This window comes from Aotus nancymaae, unplaced genomic scaffold, assembly GCF_030222135.1.
Source record: "Aotus nancymaae isolate 86718 unplaced genomic scaffold, 86718_ANA_hifiasm-v0.15.2.pri h1tg000012l, whole genome shotgun sequence".
In the NCBI taxonomy this organism is placed as follows: domain Eukaryota; kingdom Metazoa; phylum Chordata; class Mammalia; order Primates; family Aotidae; genus Aotus; species Aotus nancymaae.
The window spans coordinates 7,993,039-8,016,959 of NW_026988423.1; positions in this window are offsets into that span (position 1 = coordinate 7,993,039).

Here is a 23,921-nt window from a genome sequence, read left to right on the forward strand (position 1 = left end):
ACTTAGCAAAATCTTTTATTTCTCCTGTAGGAAAGTAGCTACTTTTACTTCTTCAAATAATAAGTATATCAAGATGGCATGTTTACTTCTACAAAGAAAGACTTAGTACTGCTTCTCGAATGTTTACTACAGCCTGGTAAATTATAAACTGCATTTTCTCTATAGTTACTATAGAGGGAAATATTGTGTCTACCTGAAGCCCATGAAATTGAACCAAAACCAAACTTGAAGACTTGGAGGTGCTATAGCACAACCACAGGATTGAGTCCCATTGTTGGAATTTAAACACACTGGTATGACCTCTCAGTGAATATGGAGTCTTGCATAAATTCCCTAAAGATCCAGGCAGAGGTAGAAGAATTACATTGGAATGCAACAACTATAATGGCTAGCACATACTGAGGGATTACTGCATTCTAGGTTTAAAAGGCAGTATCTCATTTAATCCTTCCAACAACCACATAGGTCCTGTCAGAAGGCTTGTTTTCCGTTTTACCTATGAATAATCTGGTACACTGAAAAGTTAAATACTTGTATACAATCATATAGTTTATGAATGATACCAGCATTTGAACCCAGGCCAGTAGACTCAAAACTCAATGTTCTTGACCACCGTCCCCATCCAATTATGACCTCCACCCTATCCATTCTCAGATATTTTCTTAAAAGCTGAGCTGTTTGGTTCCCACACTTCAAGGAGTGCCCAAGAAAACTAGGACTGCAGTAAGCTAATTTCAAGCTTCTCAATTTTTAATTTTAAGTTTGAATAATAGAAGTATTCTTGGTCCAACAACTCAGGAAAATAGTCCTAGGGGCCTCTACCCTATTATTCCTTTCAGAAGTCACACATTCAGTACCATGAAATCAAAGTGCCATCTTTGGTCCCCTGCAGAAGCAAATGGGTAGAGCAATATAGACCATGATCTTTGACTTTATTAGACTTCTTTAAATGATTGGAAATGCAAGTTAATTTAAGTGACTTAGAGTCAGAAAGAAAATGATGCTCAGGTTAGGAACACATTAAGACAAAGAGAAGGAGCATAAATGCAGCTTTAGGGTGAGTACAAAATGGGTATTCTAACATATGAGTAAAATGTTATAATCTAGAGTAGCCAGTAACCTTAGAGAAAACCAGAGAAGCCTACAACATGTATGCGATCATTTGAAGGAAATTTACTATGCCTTTATCCAAAATACAGCCAAATATACCCTTTCAAATAGATTATTTCCAATAAGTTCAAAATTAGATTGGTGCTCAATCAGCAATGCAAAGCAATAGTTTATTTTAAGTTGCTTTACTGTATCATAGTATTTAATTTTGAGATAAGTGAAAAAATATGCAAAAAAGTTTGATTCATCTACTAAGCTTACAGAAGTTAGTTCATTAGAAGCATCTGTTTTTACAAATAAATTTTCATAATATTTAAAAATATCATTACATAAGAAGTGCTTGAGAAGCTGGAAAACAAATGTCATTTTATTCGACATTTGAAAGTACAGAAAAATAAATAGGCTAACTGTTCTTATAGATTTTCACATATTTGTAGAAATGTCACTTCAAAGTAGAAGAAAAGAAGCCTCTTTAGCTATCAATTTAATGAATATATTAATTGAGCATCAACCATATAGAACACCATGCTAGTCTCTAGGGAAATGAAATGAAGGATAAGAAGAGGGCCTTTTTCTTAGAATCATTACAATATTACCTCCCCCATAAAGAAACATTTTTAATGACAAATAAAAATAAATGCCACTGTTTTTCAACTTTAAAAATCCTATTTATTATCAAACAACTTTACTATTTTGCTAGTTTCTTATTCCATTTAAGAACATAATCAGGCCTGGCGTGGTGGCTCATGCCTATAATCCAAGCACTTTGGAGGCCAAGGTGGGAGGATCACCTGAGGTCAGGAGTTCAAGACCAGCCTGACCAACATGGTGAAACCCCGTCTTAAAAAAAAAAAAGAACATAATCAGCACAAAAGAAAAAAAACACAGAAAGGTTATATAATATTGTTCATGGAAAAGTGTTTTTAGATGGAGATGGGGATGTGCCATCACATCATAATGTGTTGGCAAACTGCTTGTCAACACAAGTCCTTACCTCAGGTTTTAATTGTTAAACTCAGGGTCAAGCCTTCTGGTTAGCACCGTGGAATGATTTGTGGTTTCAGATACCATTTTTAACACAATGGGGCTGAGTTGGTATTTAAAAACGGTTCTAACAAGTCTGCTGGATCACTGGGAAATTTCAAAACCTGTAGAATGAACAAACAAAAGTGGACTAAAGTAGGATTATATATCTACTGTTGATTCAGACATTAGCAATATGGGACTTTTTAAAACATAGGTCATCATCAGTGTCTGAGTTAAAACATCACCCAAACGGGAACCAAAAATGTCTATGAACAGCCAGATAGTAAAGCACAGGGAGGTCCCAGATTAGGAATAACGCAAACAACTGGCCATTTGAGTTGGGTTAACATTATGAAAAATCTATAAATCAAAGAACCATTAAGATCAAGATTTTGGCTTCAGTTTAGAGTATAGTAAAAACTCATAGTTGATGACACTTAGCAGTATGTTTATCTTTCTAAAATGTAAGTTATTTTACTCTGCAAGTGCAAGAAATTATAATTTTTTATATGCACTCTCTGATGGTTGCTTTGTTCTACCTTCTGATTTCTCTTGTTTTCATAACCTCACAAAATGGGCTTACATGGTATTAAAAAGGAGAACTAGCTGGGCAAAGGGTGTGTCTATAATCCCAGCTACTCAGGAGGCTGAGGTTAGTTGGAGGATTGCTTGAGTCCAGGAGTAAAGTTTGAGGCCAGCCTGGGGCACATAGGGAGGCCCCATCACCAAAAAAAATAAAAAAGAAAAAAAAAGCTAAATTTTAAAATTTGAATTTTAGCACTACTTTTGTGCAGTCAATCATGGTATCATCCACAGGTCTGGAACAAAACAAAGAAGGGCTCATTTTAGATGCTGTAGCTGCAAAGCAAATGTTGGTCAACTTAGGAGGTCATTTACTTTTAACATTTAAATCACATGCTCTTCAGAGATGCTATACTTATACTGAGTTGATCCTCAAAAGTTACTAATAGAATTTACAAGAAGTAAAAGAAATTATTTTTGGTTCTTACTGGAGTATAACATCTGAAAGTCAAGTCCTAATTTCCTGGGCTCCCCTCCTAAAGAATTTTAATTTTTATTGTGTTTGGTTAAAAAAGAGTGGTTACTGAATGTCCACCTTGGCCAGATTTAACCAAATACTCCGAAAGAAAACAACCGGGAATAGAACACACATTCTAGCCCAACCCTTCCCAGATGTCTTTGAAAAAAGAAAAAAATCTAGATTGTTTGGTAGTGAATAATAGAAACTTAAACAAGGTAGAAAATGGAGAAATGCTTTAGTAGTTTTAACAACAAGCAATTTTGTTATATTTAAAGATCCCTAATATTTAAACAATGAAGCAAAAGTCTATTTTTAAAACAACCTAGTCTCACCTTGTTACCTTAATTCACTAAAGTAGAGGTTGTTACATATTTTTAAAAAAGAAAATTCTCTGATTTAAAAAGTAATACGCAAAAACATAATGTAACGTTATTAAATAATGTTTGAGAAATAGAAACTTTTTCCAGAAGAAGAAGAACTGTAACATCTCCAGATTTTTGAGATAACCTTCCTTTGTACACACACACACACACACTACACACACACACACATACACATATATGTGTATTAAGTGTGTATGTGTAGTGTGTGTGTGTGTATACATATTCCTCAACTTACAATGGAGTTACATCCAAATAAACCCATCATAAATTGAAAATATCGTAAGTCAAAAATGCGTTTGATTCATCTAACCTATCAAGCATCATAGCTTAGCCCAGACTACCTTAAATGTGCACAGAACACTTACATTAGTCTAAAATTGGGCAAGATCATCTAACACAAAGCCCATTTTATAATAAAGTTATTCAAAATTCTCAATTTTAAAAGTACAGTTTCTACTAAATGCATATATCTTTTGCACCACTGCAAAGTCAAAAAATCATAAGCCAAATGATCGTGTTGTAATGGAACGCAAGTCCAGTCGCTCACTGCTTGCAGAATCCAGTTAAAAGGAGTGAGGTCTTGTAGAAAGAAAGTGACCTATTTCAGAGCTAGCTGGAGAGAGAGGCAGCACAGGCTTCTGCCTTGAGGACACCACCTCAGTCTTCAGGGCAGAAGAGGAGTTCTTGGCATTAATGGCCCGTAGCGGAGGAAACAATGAGGTGCAGGGTCTTCCTGACTTGCTTGGATGTCTTATCTATTGGATGGTCTGCCTGGAGCCATCACAGGCATAGGTAAGCTGTAAATGGAGGCAATCTCCCGGTGGAGAGGCACCTGGTTTGCAAGGTTCCATCTGTGGAACTTCTAAGTAAACACATAGTTAGATAGCCTTGCTGTGCCTGGTGGAGAGAAGGTACAGGTTATAATTGCATTGCTCAAAAGCTAAGTAAAAGGGCCGGGAGAGAAAAGAGAAAAAAAATTCATTTTTTTCTCTTAAAGATTGGGTACTCAGCTACAGTATGTCAGGGACCATCTCTCTCTCTCTCTCTCTCTCACACACACACACACACACACACACACACCTCTCTCCTTAAAGTTGATTTATTGATTTATCTAGCCTATAGTCTATCTTAACATGTGTAAGGCAAGAAATATCATAAACAAACATTTAAATTACAAAGAAATATTTTCAAGTATGGATGGATGTTTGTTTCTTTTACCTCTCCAGTGATCCAGTCCTCAACTAAACCAATGAAGTCATGTAGGGATTAAGCGCACAGGCCATGCCTTGAAGTCAGATGCACCAGCCAAAATCCCAACTCCGTCTTTTATGAACTCCCTGACTTTGGGCAGTTTGTTTCATTTTTGCAAACCTTCCCTTCCTCCTCTGTCAAGGAAGAGTCACATGAAGGCTCTCATGAAATAATGCAGGTAAAGAGCTAAACCCACTACATGGCTCTGTAAGTTATTACTAATTATAACATCCACTAAGTTATACTAAATGCTGTGGAGAGGGTTATTATATTCATTAATTTATTTATTCATTCATTAGCTCACTCATTCACTGCCAGAAACTGTTCTTGGTTCTGAAGATAAAAGTGTCTGTAACCAACAGAGAAAAATTCCTGCTGTTGCAAAGCCGACATTCTAGTGCAAAGGATGACACATTCTCCTCCAGCATCTTTCAGTCAATTTTCATCCGTCTCCCCTCACCTTGGTAATTCATCTCTACATAATCACTATCTCCTGTCCTGCCCTCTGTTGTCTCAGAACATTAGCCCTGGCTGTCTTAACCTCCCTACAGGACCACCAACCAATGGTGGAAACTTTAAAGTGGCCTTGTTCTTCTTGAAAATATTTGTAGTTACTATTATTATTTTGAAACAAAGTTTCACTCTTTTACCCAGGTTGGAGTGCAGTGGCACAATCTTGGCTCCCTAGAACCTTTGCCTCCTGGGTTCAAGCGATCCTCCCGCCTCAGCCTCCTGAGTATCTGGGACTACAGGTGCATCCCACCACACCCAACTAATTTTTTTTAGCTTTCGTAGGGACAGGGTTTTTCCATGTTGCGCAGGCTGGTCTCAAACTCCTGAGCTGAAGCAATCAGCCTGCCTCAACCTCCCAAAGTGCTGTGATTACAGACTTGAGCTGTATTTGTAATTATTGAAAGGATAACAAGTCTCCAAGCTTCAAAGAACCGAATGTCTAAAGATGGACTTCCAGACATGATGAAGGCACCCTAACTGTAATGGAGAACATAGTTGGGGCTGCAGGGCTTCCATGTATCCAGCAAACGAGACTAGCAGGAGCAGTATGTGGAAAAAACAGATGCATACATTCTGACAGGAGCCTGCCTTTCCCAACAGAGGTAGAAGGCATTCACCTCTGAAGAGGAGGGTGAATCTTCTACAGGATCTTCATAAACTACGTTAATCTGGTTGGGGAAAGCGGCCCAAAATGAATGGATTAGCAATGGCTCTTCTTCAGGGAACTGGGTCAGACCAGAAAAATCTAATCTTTAAAAAGCAAGATTATAATTAGATTGTATCAATTAGAGATGAGAGATCATCCCAAAGCCACCATAGAAGTCTGCAAGAGAAAAAATCTTTTAAAAAATTTTCTAAAAGTGTATTAAATTTGGCACAAGAAAAGCCAAAATAAAGGAATGCTTGCACCATCATCAGGAGAAGCCCACTGGGGGCTGCGAGATCCACAGCACCAGGCCTGAATAAGCATCCGTGGGGCAGTGTTTAACATAGTGAAAGAATGCACAGCCTTGGGTCAGATAGACCTGGGTTCAATTTCAGACTCCATCACTTAACAGGCTGAGTGGCGTTTCATCCATTCATTCATCCAGTAAATATGTATTAAGAGCTAACCATATGCCTAGAATTGTTGTAGGCACTGAGGATACAGCAGAGAGAAAACCACATCAAAATCCTGGTTATCATGAGGCTAACACTCTAGCAGGGAGGGAGAGATATAATTACTAGAGAAATGCATAGTATTTTCCTAAGGAGAAAACTAGAAGGAAGAGGAGAGGGAGTAGGAGGATCAGGGTGGTGGGGGGAAATGTTGCAATTTATATAGGGAGGCCAGGGAGGGCCCTGCGGAGGAAGTGATGTTTGAGGAAAGACCTGAGGGAGTGAAGGAGCGAGCTATGCAGCTGTCTGGGGGAGGAATGATCTAGGTAGAGACAACAGCAGCCCTGGGGTAAGAATGTGCCTGGTATGTATCAGGAAGCCAGCAAGGAGTCCAGTGTGGCTGGAGCAGATTAAGGAAAGTTACTTACATATATGGGTGGGATAATCACAGTACCTACCTTATAGATTATGTGAGGATTTAATGACCTAATGATTCAGAGCATTTGCCACAATGTCTGGCACATAGTAAGCACCTAATATGTTTCATTAATTCACAATAACTAATCTACATAGCGCCCACCCCACTGGGCACCGCTATAAGCACAGGGGATATAGAGTGAACAATCTAGACAAAGCCTCTTACATCTTAAAAGGAAGATAAAAGAGACATTGGAAAAAGCAATTTGGGGAGAGTTGTCAATGTCATTAAGAATAAAAAATTGAATGATTCTGTAGAGCGATTGGAGCCAGGGTGAGGAGGATGAACACTTTCAATCAAATGTCAAAGAAGTCCTCTCTAATAAGTATTTAAGGCTGGGACCTGAAGGAGAAGAAAGGTCCAGCCATGCAAATGTCTTGGAAAAAGGCATTCATCTAGGCAAAAGGAGCACAGCACAAAGACACAAGGTGAAAACAAGCTTCCATTCCGGGAGTGGAAACAAATGTGTGCTGGAGCACAGGAGCAGAGTGAACCGGGAGGAGAGTGGGGAGGGAAACTGAGCCAAGGAATTTGTAAAATAGCAAAGTGGACTATGTTTCCCAGGCTATTCCACTCTATATCTCCCAAAGAAGATACAGTATTAGGTCCAAAATTTGACCTATGTGTCCTAAAAATAAGCTTCCCCCTCGTAACTATGTGATGGTATCAAGTATAAAGTCCGAAACACATTTCCCTGGAATGTGGCTGTTGAATAATCTCTTTACTGGACCTAAAAATAAGAAAATAGTGACCCAACATAGCCCCTTGTTTTGCTTCAAGCTGTCTCTGATTAATAATTATTAGCATTTGAGTTACAACGTCTAAGTGAAATGTAAGAAGAAAGAGGCTTCAGACCATATGTCAAAGAAGGATGGGAAATTTCCGTGAGCAAGTAAGTTTGGGAGATACTGAATTAAACAATCATGAGGGAGTCTCTTTTCCAGAGGACTTCTGAGAGCTTCATGACGTCCTGAGAATGTAAGAGAGGTAGAGATATACTGAAGTTTCGCAGCACACAGACTGGGAAAAGCTGTTTTAGGGAATGAGCAAGGCAAATGAATACTTCTAGAAAAAGAAGAACAAACTTCAGCAAACCATAGAGAATCTAGATGCCTTCGACATCATCCTCAGAGAGCATCATTTTCTCTTGCCAGGGTGGATGTAGAATGGGGTACATCAGAGCCTCAGGGGAAGTGGAGTGATAGAGGCCCAAGGCACCACAGCAAACATGTTAAAGTCTACAAGGAAAGACGAAGTTGATGACTTAGGTAAATGTCCCATAACATCAGAGTTCTCCTAAAGGATTTCGTTACATTGATTCTTCAAGGCTTATTAATTACATCCCTCCTCTGTTGAATATTTAAGGAAGAAGGACAAAAGCCGGAACCTGTAGGGATACCATCCTCAGTGGCACAGTACCCAAGGGTGCATGTTGGAGCCACTGAGAGTCCATCAGTGATTCTGCTTGGCCTTTGACTCCTCAGTTGTTAGGTACTAATGGATAAGAGAAAAATCATGACCCACTTTACTTTTAGGAAAAAAGTACAATATATAGGTGATACAGACAGAGGGCAGGGAAACCCTGGGTAGAAGAGGGCAGTGCCCAGCGAGGGCCCCACCCTCAAGCCTGGACCCACAGCCCAAAGTGAGAACTTTACATCCCTGTTTTTCTGCTTGAATGTTGCCTTTTCCAAAACCACCCTGGCCCAGCCCACCCCCAATTTTGTACCCATAAAAATCCCAGGCTCCACTGGCAGCAGAGTGGTAGAGAAGGAGAGAAAAGAAGCAGCTTGACATCAGTGAGAATTAGCCTGACTTCAGAGAGATGGCTTGATGGCAGGACCTCAAAGAAGAGTTTGGCTCAGGACGGCTGAACTCCAGGGTAAGACCGCCTTTCCACTCCACCCTCTTTCCAGCTCTCTATCCTGCTGAGAGCCACTTCCATCTACGATAAAATCCCCTACATTTACCATCTTTAATTCATTCACGCAACCTGATTTCTTCTTGGATGCCAGACAAAAGCACGGGATACAGACTGCTGTCATACTGAGTTGTTAAACATTTAAACCATCCGTGGATGGCAAAGCTAAAAGAGCACATTGTAACACGCACCCTCTGGGGACCTGGGGGTTGCAGGTCCCCCAAGATGCTGCCGCGGGGCTGCACAGAGTTGTGCTCCTGCCAGCACCCGGAAGCACTCATCCAGCCCCTCCACCCACTCACCTGCCTGCTGCCCCTCCTGCAAGAGGTTGAGAGCTGCAGGCTGAGTAAACAAGCCACCCATTTCTTGAGTGAGTTCCGTGAGTTCCATGAAGGGGTGAAGGAAAATCTCCATTTCATAGGCATGACACAACTGTTGTGTTATTTTTAATGGAAAAATCTACAGTTACTTTTGTGTTAATCTAATATAATGTCTGAAATTCTAACTAATTTGGGATGTGTAAAAGAAATAGCAGAACTGGTAATGAAATATAGGCCTTGAAACCAGACATACCAAAGCCTGTTTCCTCATGGTGAAGTGAGGATAATAAAACTACTCTTACAGGGTTAGTGTGAAAATACAATTGTAAAACACTTGGCACATTATAAGAGCTCAATAACGGCAGTAGTGGTGAGCTTTTGTTGTTGTTTACATTATTCATATCAAAGTACCTGGAAAATGGGAAATGCTCAATGTGTGGTAGCTATAAAGATGAAGCTCTGAATTAATGATAATGGAGTTTGTTCAAAGTTTATTTTGGCATTGTGAAAACAATTGCTGATTCTCCAGCAATAATAGATAGACACACAAGAGAAATTCAAATCTGAGGCTTTAGGTTATTTCAAAGCATTTAGCAATATTCACATAAAAACAATAAAAATGTCAATTACTATAATTCTTATTGATTCAGTAAGCCATCAGGTAGAAAATATTTGGCAAACATAAGTATTAGTATGTAAATGATACACAGGCGTGCACGCACATGCACACGCGCGCGCGCACGCACACACACACACACACACACCCCTTCCTAATTCCACATTTGCCCAACTTTGGGGAGTTTTTGCAGCAAGCTTTTCTACTGGTCATTAGGTTACTATGAGAAGCATTTTGTATGTCAGCTCATAGACAGAATGACAATTTTACCCCGAATAAAAAAGTAGAGACATTGTAAATAGATATGTAATGCCTGTATTGCCTACATCTTAGTATAACATTTAGTCAAAATGTCAGTAATGAATAGGAATATAAAATAAAGCAGCAAAACATGAAATAAAGACTATTGTCTTATATCGGAATGTATGACAATATGTTTTGTTTGTGAATCACTGTAAATATTTTCACCACACTGCAGTTTAAATGATTGACAATTGGTAAACTCTGTTACACTTTCTTCAACCACTAAGGGAAAAAAACTGGGTCAAGTCAAACCTTATAGTGTTACCACACAATTCCCGTGGTGTTAGCTTAACCCTCCAAGACCTCACAAAGCATTTTGTTTGACTCTGTTTTTTGCCCTAATTGCCATTTAGAGATATGAGCTGGAACACCCAATATTTTGACCACTTATGTACATAACATGGACAAAGCAGTTTTCTCTGAAAAGGGAGATTTCTGTAACTTTGACCACTCTTAAAGTTCAATGACGGCATTAAATCCTAACTGAAGAATATGCATCTTTACCTTTGGAATCATTTGTCCAGACTTCATCATCATCTAAGTAAACATCATCTCCAGGTCCTTACCAGGAGAAAAGGCATGAGCTGGCTAACAGGGCTTGTCAAATGGGGAGAAATCACCATGTTCTAAAAGGGAAAGAACTCAGAAAATAACTGTGGGAAAATCATCAATACAATAATGAAGCCTATCACTTCACATAGAGGGTATTCAAAAATGGGAAATCTTCAACAAAGAAAATTGTTTATTCATTATTGTCTCTGAAGACAGACAATGAGATTCCAAAGAAGATCATGATCTCAGCAGTATTCCAGAAAAGCCTGTTGAAATTAAGTAATTCACTCCAAACCTTGAATGCTGCTTGGATGATACGGTCCACAGTTTCAGAGGGTGAATCTGGCATGTAATTCACTATTCTGACCAACATACATGCCTATGAGAGGCATTTCAGTAAGCCCTAAATATGACATTTTAAATACTGTTGTACTTAAAAAAATAAAAATAAATAAATTCTTTTGATGTTTTTTTTTTTTACTTAGGGAATCAGAAATCTAAGGTATAGCGTGGTATATTAAAGTTTCCTTAGAGACAGCCTTATTTTTTGTGTTTATGAGCCTTATTTTTTATGTGTTTTTTTATGTGTTTATGTGGTCTTGGTTTTAGAAAATCTAAACTGCTCTATAATCACCCAAGGTTGAAAAACTTAGTAAGACATTAGTAGTTTTAAATAAGGTTGTGAAATTCCATTTATTATAAAATGTTTGAATGTCTTGAAGTACAAGGCAAGAGATAATTGAGTGTGACTAATAAATTAACATTTCAACCTGTGCTGTAGACCAAGTAGTGGTATACTAAAAGGTTGAATTGATATTCCCAGAGTTCTTAGACACACATTTAAAAAATATTGTTATAAAAAAGGTAAAAGAATCATCCAGTTCATAAACCCTAAGAAAGAATTAGCTATCACTTTCTTTGATTTGCTTTTTGAGTAAAATTAAGCATTAACATAGAAAGAATTTAAAGTGTATTCATTCTCCAGCATTTTGCTAAATGAGTTTTATGCACACTATATAAAATATTCAACTCTATTAGCTGCCTTTAAATCAATGAGACTTTACTTTAAAAGACATTCACTAGTAGAGAAATATTTTTCAGATGTACTTGAAGTTGAGTGCAAAAATGTTTCCTGGCCGGGCGTGGTGGCTCAAGCCTGTAATCCCAGCACTTTGGGAGGCCGAGGCGGGTGGATCACGAGGTCAAGAGATCGAGACCATCCTGGTCAACATGGTGAAACCCCGTCTCTACTAATACAAAAAATTAGCTGGGCATGGTGGCTCGTGCCTGTAATCCCAGCTCCTCAGGAGGCTGAGGCAGGAGACTTGCCTGAACCCAGGAGGCGGAGGTTGCGGAGAGCCGAGATCGCGCCATTGCACTCCAGCCTGGGTAACGAGAGAAACTCCATCTCAAAAAAAAAAAAAAAAGAGTTTCCTATTCATCTTTATATCCCTAGAGATTAGCCCCTATTAGATTAGGCCTTTCCTATGCCTATCGCATATTAGGCGCTATATTAAAATGTGCTGAATGAATGAACAAATAAATAAATAAAGACAAAGCAAAGGCTCTAGAAAATATATACAGATTTTTTTTTTTTTTTTTTTTTTGCTAGAAATTGGCTCATGTCTTAATCCTTCACTTCATTTGAGTTGTTATTTAGGATCTCACTTCAGAAAGAATCAGCTCCACCCAATGATTCTGAACGTTCTACATTTGTAAGATGATTTGTTGTAGCAAGCGACCACAGTGAAGAGACAACTAATTTTAGCTTTTTCCTAAAGTTCGATTCTCAGTGATAATTATTCCACAAGAAAAATATAAAACCATTAGTACTCTATCATATTTTGTAATTTAAAATTTTTATTGAAAAGGTATTTTAAGCCACTTAGAAGTGACTTACTAACTCAGGATTCAAGTAACAGAGATAAAGCCTGGTATGGAATACAAAGAAGTGATTTGAGGATAATATAGACTTGTAGATCCCCAAAACACTTCCAAAGATCATCTAGCCTAATTCCTTTACGTTACGTTGAAAAACAGTTCAAAGACATTGAGAAACTTCCTTAAAATTACACAAAGTGATAAACTTGGTGCTGGAATTAGAATCTCAGCTGCTTGGCTGGGATAGTCCAGGATACTCTGTATCATCCCAAACTACTTCTTAACCCATAAAGATGTGATCCGCAAAAGCTAATCCTGCCAGCTATAGCAACATTCACATTGTATAGAGAAACAATTTTAAGCGACACATTCACCTGTAGGTCAAGATACCAGTTAGCTGCTTCATTTTCTTAGGGAAAAAAAGTATACTCCACTGCGTCAGGAGTTTCACACTTTGGCTGCTTCCCCAGGGCTAAAGTTTCAGCATCCAGTTGGCCATTTGATTCTAGACCAAAGAAGGCCTGCCATATGCTGGGGTATGTTCCGCAGGAGCTTGGAGTTTCTCCTCTGTCTCCGTGTTGATCTCAAAGGAAGTTGATGAAAGACTTTCAAATAATGCTAGAAAGCAAGCACACAGTCATGACCATTAAATGAAAGAACTACAGGCTAAATTAGGAAAACACCAATAGGAGGGACCTGTTACCTCTGCAGATTCGTTTCTTATCCTTACTTTATTTACACTACTTTCTTCTCAAGTACAGAGCAAATATAGCATATTCTTTTGTCCAAAGTAAAAGTTTTTTTAGGTAAAAACAAAGGCATCATTCCTTAATGTCCTTAAACCTAGAATGTAAGTTTTGACTCTTTTAGGATTTCATCTCTAAAATTGGCTAGCAGCAGGCAACTTGTAATTTGTCCCTTTATATGGAAGGAAGAAAGAAAGGGAGGAAGAGAAGGAAGGAGGGAGGGAGAGAGGAAAGAAGGAAGGGAGAGAGCCAAGGAGGGAGGGAGGGAAGGAATAGAAAAAGAAAAAGAAAGGGAGGAAGGGAGATGGGTTAGAAGGGAATTGGCATTTATTAGGAAGTCACTGAAGGGCCAAGCACTGTCTTTGTGTTTTCACTCTTATTTACTACAGTGAGTCTGTGCCGGACATCTAGGTAAGGTTATGTACAGAACTAGACAGGGCTATAAGACTAGGAAGAATTTTCCCAAAAAGTCATGACCCAAGGGCCTTTGCTATGAGCGTGCCTCAGTGTGGGAACCCATCTAATTACCTTGCTGCCAGGACCATTTTAATCATTAGTCAACCCCAAATGGGATAATACAATCCAGATGTAGGAATTGAGCCATTGCCTGGTAAAGCATCATTGAGGATTTGTGTGTTTTTTTTCAAAACCAAAATTATTTCCCAACTTTCCAAAACATTGGCAAACAGAAATGATTAGGCAGATTGGACTCCCGTACAAATATGCAAACTGATGAATCTGATCAAGCAAGGGGTGGAATTGGGTCCGTTCTTCCCCCAGTAGGAAATGCTTTACACATTTTGGAAAGTCCTACACCTGTCAGTTTGTGCTGACTTCAGAGTACTTGCAGTTGAAAATGTAAGAATATTGCATAACTAGTAGAAATTGAGACATTTATGTTAATACTTCATTTGCTCCCAGGGTATTTTGTCATACCCAAATTAAATTAATGACTTTGAATCTGTTTGCTCTACCGTTACTCATTTTCTTAGAAAATCCAGTCACTTGATGGGGTTTGAGGCACATCACAATCCCAAAAACTAAAATGAAGCCCCTCAGAACTTAAGTGTTAACTCAAGAAGTGGGAACCAGAAACTACTAGTGACCGAAGATAGTTTTCCAATGAGATCTAAGTAAGGTTATTTGTTTCTGGCCCCAAGTGGTGGGACGTGTGCACACGGCCTTGAACTGCACAGGGCACCAGCCATAATTCTACCTCTTTCTCTCTAAGAAAACATATTATAAAGGAGAGTGACTTTGTAAAAAAAAAAAAAAACACCTACAATATGAAATAAATTTTAAAGTGTAAATTACTAAAATATATCAGCACTTTATTCTTATTACTCATAACTGACCTTACACAGTTAGTGGAGACACTTTATTGAGTTATGACAGCAAAGAAGAAGATTTTCCAAAAATGTAGGGTATTAACATGATAGTATTGAAACTAATACAGAAAACTTGAAATACTAGATCTTCATCTATAGGTGAACTAAAGACTATGAAAGTGAACATAAAGTACTTTCTTTGAAAGCAAAACTACAGTGAAAAGATTGCAACCCCAGCTGGGGTAGGTTAATTTAAAAGATACCTGTGCCAGGCATGGTGGCTCATGCCTGTAATCACAGATAGCAATTTGAGACCAGCCTTGGCAACATAGCAAAATTCAGTCTCAACTAAAATAAATAAATAAATAAGAGATATCTTCAAAGCTATGAGATAAATAGTGGTGTTATTTCAAGCTGAGAGTATCAGCGGAAAATATCTGGAGTCTTATAGCTGTCTCCTCAACTGTTCCCAAACTGTTGTAGAATCAGAAAGAGCTTTTTCAGCACTGGAAAGTTTATCAGTTTTCATGACTCAGGAATAAAACCTTTGAAGTAATTTGTTTTTTAAAATACAGCCTTTAAAAATAATCTAACTATATATATTTTTTACAATTGATTCTATTTTCTTCATGTTATATTTTTTGTATTTTAATATCTTCTTTTAACAACTAATTTAAAAAATATATATTACATATTTAACAAATGTAGAAAGATAAAAAGATAAATCATATTTAACAAATATTGAGAAAGATAAAACATATTTAGCAAATGTTTATAAATTTGATATTCTATAATACATTCATTGTTTTTATTTGCAATGCATCAACTACTTAATTTCAATGATTTTTTTTAATGCTATAAATCCCAAACGTGTTTTCAAAAATAAAAGACCAGGGCCAGGCAAGGTGGCTCACGCCTGTAATCCTACCACTTTGGGAGGCCGAGGTGAGCAGATCACTTGAGGTCTGGAGTTCAAGACAAGCCTAGCTAACATAGTGAAACTTCATCTCTACTAAAACTACAAAAATTAGCCAGGTGTGGGAGTGGGCGCCTGCAGTTCCAGCTACTCGGAAGGCTGAGGCAGGAGAATCACTTGAACCCGGGAGGTGGATGTTGCAATGAGCCAAGATCATGCTACTGCACTCCAGCCTGGGCAATAGAGCAAGACTATGTCTCAAAAATGATAATAATAATAAATAAATAAATAAATAAATAAGTATTAAATGCAGATTTTTATGAAATGAACTTTGAAACATCAATATTATCATTTTGTTTATTTTTGAAAATTATTGGAATCTCTCAAGTAATAACTTTCTCATTCTCTTGTTTTTTTGTAGAGTTCTACAAATTTTTATTTCTTTTCTATAATTTTTTTATTATACTTTAAGTTCTGGGGTACATGTGCAGAACGTGCAGGTTTGTTACATAGTTATACACGTACCATGGTGATTTGCTGCATCCATCACTCCGTCACCTACATTAGATATTTCTTCTAATGCTATCCCTCCCCAATCCTCCCACCCTCTGCTATCCCTCCCCTAGCCCCCAACCCCTGACAGGCCCCAGTGTGTGATGTTCCCCTCCCTGTGTCAATGTGTTCTTATTGTTCAACTCCGACTTATGAGTGAGAATATACGGTGTTTAGTTTTCTGTTCTTGTGTTAGTTTGCTGAGAATGATGGTTTCCAGCTTCATGCATGTCTCTGCAAAGGACATCTTTTTTGTGGCTGGATAGTATTTCATGGTATATATGTGCCCCATTTTCTTTATCCAGTCTATCATTGATGGGCATGTGGGGTGGTTCCAAGTCTTTGCTTGAGGAATTGCCACACTGTCTTTCATGATTGTTGAACTAATTTACACTCCCACCAACATTGTAAAAATGTTCCTATTTCTCTGCATCCTCTCTAGCATCTGTTGTCTCCTGATTTTTTTTTTTTAATTGCATTTTAGGTTTTGGGGTACATGTGAATAACATGCAAGGTTGTTGCACAGGTGCACACGTGGCAGTATGATTTGCTGCCTCCCTCCCCTTCACCTATATCTGGCATTTCTCCCCATGCTATCCCTCCCCGACTCCCCACCCCCCCCACTATCCCCCCTCCCCCCCAACAGACCCCCGTGTATAGTGCTCCCCTCCCTGTGTCCATGTGTTCTCCTTGTTCAACACCCGCCTATGAGTGAGAACATGTGGTGTTTGATTTTGTGTTCTTGTGTCAGTTTGCTGAGAATGATGTTTTCCAGGTTCATCCATGTCCCTACGAAGGATGTGAACTCCTCCTTTTTAATGCCTGCATAATATTCCATGGTGTATATGTGCCACATTTTTCCTGTCCAGTCTATCATCGATGGGCATTTGGGCTGGTTCCAGGCCTTGCTATTGTAAACTGTGCTGCAATGAACATTCGTGTGCATGTGTCCTTATAGTAGAACGATTTATAATCCTTTGGATATATGCCCAGTAATGGGATTGCTGGGTCAAATGGAATTTCTATTTCTAGGTCCTTGAGGAATCGCCACACTGTTTTCCACAGTGGTTGAACTAATTTACACTCCCACCAACAGTGTAAAAGTGTTCCTATTTCTCCACATCCTCTCCAGCATCTGTTGTCTCCAGATTTTTTAATGATCGCCATTCTAACTGGCGTGAGATGGTATCTCAATGTAGTTTTGATTTGCATTTCTCTAATGACCAGTGATGATGAGCATTTTTTCATATGTTTGTTGGCCTCATGTATGTCTTCTTTTGTAAAGTATCTGTTCATATCCTTCGCCCATTTTTGAATGGGCTTGTTTGTTTTTTTCTTGTAAATCTTTTTTAGTTCATTGTAAATTCTGGATATCAGCCCTTTGTCAGACAGGTAGGCTGCAAAAATTTTTTCCCATTCTGTTGGTTGCCGATTCACTCTATTGACTGTTTCTTTTGCCGTGCAGAAGCTGTGGAGTTTGATTAGGTCCCATTTGTCTATTTTGGCTTTTGTTGCCAATGCTTTTGGTGTTTTGGTCATAAAGTCCTTGCCTACGCCTATGTCCTGAATGGTTTTGCCTAGGTTTCCTTCTAGTGTTTTTATGGTGTTACGTCTTATGTTTAAGTCTTTAATCCATCTGGAGTCAATTTTAGTGTAAGGTGTCAGGAAGGGGTCCAGTTTCTGCTTTCTGCATATGGTTAGCCAGTTTTCCGAACACCACTTATTGAACAGGGAATCCTTTCCCCATTGCTTGTTTTTTTCAGGTTTGTCAAAGATCAGGTGGTTGTAGATATGTTGTGTCGCCTCCGACGCCTCTGTTCTGTTCCATTGGTCTATATCTCTGTTTTGGTACCAGTACCATGCTGTTTTGATTACTGTAGCCTTGTAGTAGAGTTTGATGTCCGGTAGTGTGATGCCTCCCGCTTTGTTCTTTTTGCTTAGAATTGACTTGGCTATGCGGGCTCTCTTTTGGTTCCATATGAAGTTTAAGGTGGTTTTTTCCAGTTCTGTGAGGAAGGTCATTGGTAGCTTGATGGGGATAGCGTTGAATCTGTAAATTACTTTGGGCAGTATGGCCATTTTCACGATATTAATTCTTCCTAACCATGAACATGGAATGTTTCTCCATCTGTTTGTGTCCTCTCTTATTTCGTTGAGCAGTGATTTGTAGTTCTCCTTGAAGAGGTCCTTTACGTTCCTTGTTAGTTGTATTCCTAGGTATTTTATTCTCTTTGTAGCAATTGTGAATGGCAGTTCGTTCTTGATTTGACTCTCTTTAAGTCTGTTATTGGTGTATAGAAATGCTTGTGATTTTTGCACATTGATTTTGTATCCTGAGACTTTGCCGAAGTTGCTTATCAGTTTCAGGAGATTTTGGGCTGAGGCGATAGGGTCTTCTAGATATACAATCATGTCGTCTGCAAATAGAGACAATTTGACTTCCTCCTTTCCTAATCGAATACCCTTTATTTCTTTTTCTTGCCTGATTGCTCTGGCTAGAACTTCCAGTACTATATTGAATAGGAGTGGTGAGAGAGGGCATCCTTGTCTAGTGCCAGATTTCAAAGGGATTGCTTCCAGTTTTTGCCCATTCAGTATGATATTGGCTGTCGGTTTGTCATAAATAGCTTTTATTATTTTGAGATACGTTCCGTCGATACCTAGTTTATTGAGAGTTTTTAGCATAAAGGGCTGTTGAATTTTGTCGAAGGCCTTCTCTGCATCAATTGAGATAATCATGTGGTTTTTGTTTTTGGTTCTGTTTATGTGGTGAATTACATTTATAGACTTGCGTATATTGAACCAGCCTTGCATCCCCGGGATGAATCCTACTTGATCATGGTGGATAAGCTTTTTGATGTGCTGTTGTAGTCGGCTTGCCAGTATTTTATTGAAGATTTTTGCATCTATGTTCATCATGGATATTGGCCTGTAGTTTTCTTTTCTTGTTGAGTCTCTGCCGGGTTTTGGTATTAGGATGATGTTGGTCTCATAAAATGATTTGGGAAGGATTCCCTCTTTTTGGATTGTTTGGAATAGTTTCAGTAGGAATGGTACCAGTTCCTCTTTGTATGTCTGGTAGAATTCGGCTGTGAAACCATCTGGGCCTGGGCTTTTTTTGGGTGGTAGGCTCTTAATTGCTGCCTCGACTTCAGACCTTGTTATTGGTCTATTCAGGGTTTCGACTTCTTCCTGGTTTAGGCATGGGAGGAGACTACTGTCCAGGAATTTATCCATTTCTTCCAGGTTTTCTAATTTATGTGCATAGAGTTGTTTGTAATAATCTCTGATGATGGTTTGAATTTCTGTGGCATCTGTGGTGATATCCCCTTTATCATTTTTTATTGCATCTATTTGGTTATTCTCTCTTTTCTTTTTTATTAGTTTGGCTAGTGGTCTGTCTATTTTGTTGATCTTTTCAAAAAACCAACTCCTGGATTTATTGATTTTTTGTAGGGTTTTTCGTGTCTCTATCTCCTTCATTTCTGCTTTGATCTTAGTTATTTCTTGTCTTCTGCTAGGTTTTGAGTTTTTTTGATCTTGCTCCTCTAGCTCTTTCAATTTTGATGATAGGGTGTCAATTTTAGTTCTCTCCTTTCTTCTCATGTGGGCACTTATTGCTATATATTTTCCTCTCGAGACTTCTTTAAATGTGTCCCAGAGATTCTGGTATGTGGTGTCTTCGTTCTCATTGATTTCGAAGAACATCTTTATTTCTGCCTTCATTTCAGTGTTTATCCAGTCAACATTCAGGAGAAAGTTGTTCAATTTCCATGAGGCTGTGCGGTTCTGGGTTGGCTTCTGAATTCTGAGTTCTAACTTGATTGCACTGTGGTCTGAGAGACTGTTTGTTATGGTTTCCGTTCTTTTGCATTTGCTGAGGAGTGATTTACTTCCAATTATGTGGTCAATTTTAGAGTAGGTGTGATGTGGTGCTGAGAAGAATGTATATTCTGTGGATTTGGGCTGGAGAGTTCTGTAAATGTCTATTAGGTTTGCTTGTTCCAAGTCTGAGTTCAAGTCCTGGATATCCTTATTAATTTTCTGTCTCGTTGATCTGTCTAATATTGACAATGGTGTGTTGAAGTCTCCCACTATTAATGTGTGGGAGTCTATGTCTCTTTGTAAGTCTTTAAGAACTTGCCTTATGTATCTGGGTGCTCCTGTATTAGGTGCATATATATTTAGGATCGTTAGCTCTTCTTGTTGCATTGATCCTTTTACCATTATGTAATGTCCTTCTTTGTCTCTTTTGATCTTTGTTGCTTTAAAGTCTATTTTATCAGAGATGAGAATTGCAACTCCTGCTTTTTTTTGCTCTCCATTTGCTTGGTAAATCTTCCTCCATCCCTTTATTTTGAGCCTTTGTGTATCCTTGCATGTGAGGTGGGTTTCCTAGATACAGCACACTGATGGGTTTTGGCTTTTTATCCAATTTGCCAGTCTGTGTCTTTTGATTGGGGCATTTAGTCCATTTACATTTAGGGTTAATATTGTTATGTGTGAGTTTGGTCCTGTCATTTTGATGCTAGCTGGCTGTTTTGCCCATTGGTTGATGCAGATTCTTCATTGTGTTGCTGCTCTTTACCATTTCGTGCGTTTTTGGAGTGGCTGGTGCTGGTTGTTTTTTTCTATGTGTAGTGTCTCTTTCAGGAGCTCTTGTAAAGCTGGTCTGGTGGTGATGATATCTGTGAGTACTTGCTTGTTCACAAAGGATTTTATTTTTCCTTCACTTATGAAGCTTAGTTTGGCTGGATATGAAATTCTGGGTTGAAAGTTCTTTTCTTTAAGGATGTTGAATATCGGCCCCCACTCTCTTCTGGCCTGTAGGGTTTCTGCTGAGAGATCTGCTGTGAGTCTGATGGGTTTCCCTTTGTGGGTAACCCTGTCTCCTGATTTTTTAATGATCGAGATTCTAACTGCAGTGAGATGGCAACTCATTTTGGTTTTGATTTGCATTTCTCTAATGACCAGTGATGATTAGCTTTTTTCATATGTTTGTTGGCTGCATAAATGTCTACTTTTGAGAAGTGTCTGTTCATATTCTTTGCCATCTTTTCTATAATTTAAGCAGGCTAAGCATTGACATAAAGACAAATTTGTCTGCAGCAATATCTAGCATGCTCTCATTGGGATATCTGGTCTGTAAGGGAAGAAAGAGTAACACAGCAGCCTAAGAGAACCATCCTTTAGAATCACCGATAGCCCTTTGCTCTGCCTTCAAGTAAACTAAGAGAAGTTCTGCTCTTGATTTTCATATATGTAGTACATTTTTCTCAATGGCAAGGAATATATAGATTATTGGATATGATTCTCTAATAATCATGTTTTTGCCTAGTAGTGTGTTTTTCAATCCAAATGACCATTGGAGCATCAATTTGTCAGTTTCTTGTGAATAGCTCTGGTCTATATTGAATTACCGTTATCTAAAGTTTATTTTTAGGGTAAAGGATATTAGAGAGGTAGAGATATAAGAAGACAAATGGTGCTAACCTAGTTGGTCTGTGTAACTTCTCTGCCATCCTAGACCAGACTAACCCTGATTACCTGTTGCAAAATGCTTTTATCTGCTCTTTGCTTTGTAACATAAATGCAATGGACTTTTTGATACATACATATTTGAGTCCCAGGAAAACAAGTGCAGCAGTATGATGCAAGCAACTCTCTGAGCAGAATATATAATCAAGAGGAGCTCTAGAGATTTATTTTTAATCGTCTGTCTGAAGAGAGTTCTCTGTGAACCTAATTTCCTTATAATTGTTTTTTCTGTGAGCCACATATTACTTACAATTATTTTTTAACTCTTGAATTTATTAAGCCAGTCCTCAAAAATTACTTGATTGATGGATGGATTAAACAGAAAAGTCACATCAACCCAAATCCAATTTAAACTGTAAGAAGCCTTATTCAGTTAAAATATTAGTAAGCTAAATATTATTATACCATTAACATTAATACATACAATTTCAAGGAGGTGTTTACAATCTTTTTTACATTGATAAGATTTTAAAGTACAAAGAGTCACTGAATAATGTGAGTCATGTTCTCTGGTTTCAATTCTAGACAATATTTGTGGCCTATATTAAATTAAAATATAAATGATAAGAAGAGTTTGTGAGTCATGCCCTTAAGGCAAGAAGGAGGGGGCTGCATACCTTTAATAAAAGCTTTGAAATGTATTTTGTATGAATGAATCACCACTGGGTTTTCCAAAATCACAAAAGAAAAAAAAAAAGAAAGAAAGAAAAGCTATAGATAACAAATAAATAAGTGACTTGTTTCTTAAAAGTCATTTAAGGCAGAAAATTCTAAATTCAGATATGCAAAATATTTTTAAAATAGACTATTGTGAAAACTCATTTTAGATTATAGGCAACTAGTGCTTGAGACACAGAGTCCCCTAGTAGCAGAGATTACCTAAAAATGTTAACCAGTGGGATAATGGAAAGAAGTACGGAGTTTAATTTTGATGGCATGACTTAAAACCTGTGTGACTTTGGCAAATTATTTAACTTTTCTGAGTTTCATTTTCCTCATCTGTAAACTAGGAATGAAAAATATTTACCTATCATATCAATATGAGGAATAGAGATAGTATAAGTAAAGCAAACATACCTCACCTGACACAGAGTAGGTTCTCAATAATTTTCATTAGTGTCAGTACTTGTGCTGTTGTTTGTTATTACTGAGGATGAGTTAATATTTACTGAGCATTAATTATGCATAGAGTACTTAAAGTTTTAGAAGACATGCAAGAAGAGACATAATCCTTTAGAAACAAAACAAGGGAAAACAAATGGTCAAAATCCTTTTTACCAAGCAGTGTTTCTCTTACACATTCTAATATAAGGCAACAGAAATAATGAAGAGCTAAGGGCAGATGAGGTAGAATTCAGTGAACCGGGAAACACTTTCTGGAGGTAGTGAATTTTGATTACTTCTGCAGGGATTTCATGAGTGAATGGAGCAACCTTGACATAGCAACTCTATCTTAGAAAAAGACTCAGTTTTACATTTCAAAAGACATTATGCCAACAGGGACCAAATGTTCACCTAATCAACAGAGACTGCACCCGCCCAGAGAAAGGTAAAACTGCACACATTCTTTACTATTAATCCTTACCAGAGGACTCCAGGGCTATTTAGAAAAAACAGGACTTCACCAACTTGAGATGGGCACTGTTTTGCTGTGACTCATGACCAAAACCCGGCCTGTGCCGCCAAAGGCTCTCTCCAAATCAAAGACTCTTCCTTGCAAGATGTTGAGGAGCATCTGGATCAGCCCAAGACACTCTTCTTGTTCATGTTGCTCTCCTTGGGTTGGTTCATTAATCCCTTTTTCCTACCCCCTTTTCTCTTTATGTTAAATATCTCTTTGTTTAAGGTAAAATGTTTAATATATAATATTTATATAGGGATTAAATATATTACTATGTATGGTTTACAATATTGACTGACTTGGTGGATTGGTTTGAGCCTGTGTGCCTGTAGCTCTAAGGAAAATTGCCTTTTTTGGGAACTTCATGCAGCTCATGACCTTAATGATGAAAACAGCATCAATAAAAACTTGGCCTTGTAAAAGCACACAAATGTGCAGGAACTTAATTACACCTGACACTGGGCCACTGAAAACCGTAAGGGACTTGGACTAGCAGAGAAAGAGTAAATAACATCTGAGTAGAGGAAATGGCACATGTGGAAAATATGTAGAGATAAGCAAGTTGTTTTCCAGTTGATAAGTCATATTCTTCCTTGTTTTGACATGTTCACAGGAGTCCTCTCTTTGACTTTTCTCCTCACCGGTCTTTACCTTTGAGTGCACAGTGCATTGGGGTTTTACAGAAAGGCCAACCTGAAAGGTGCCTACAGGTGTGAAACATGTTTA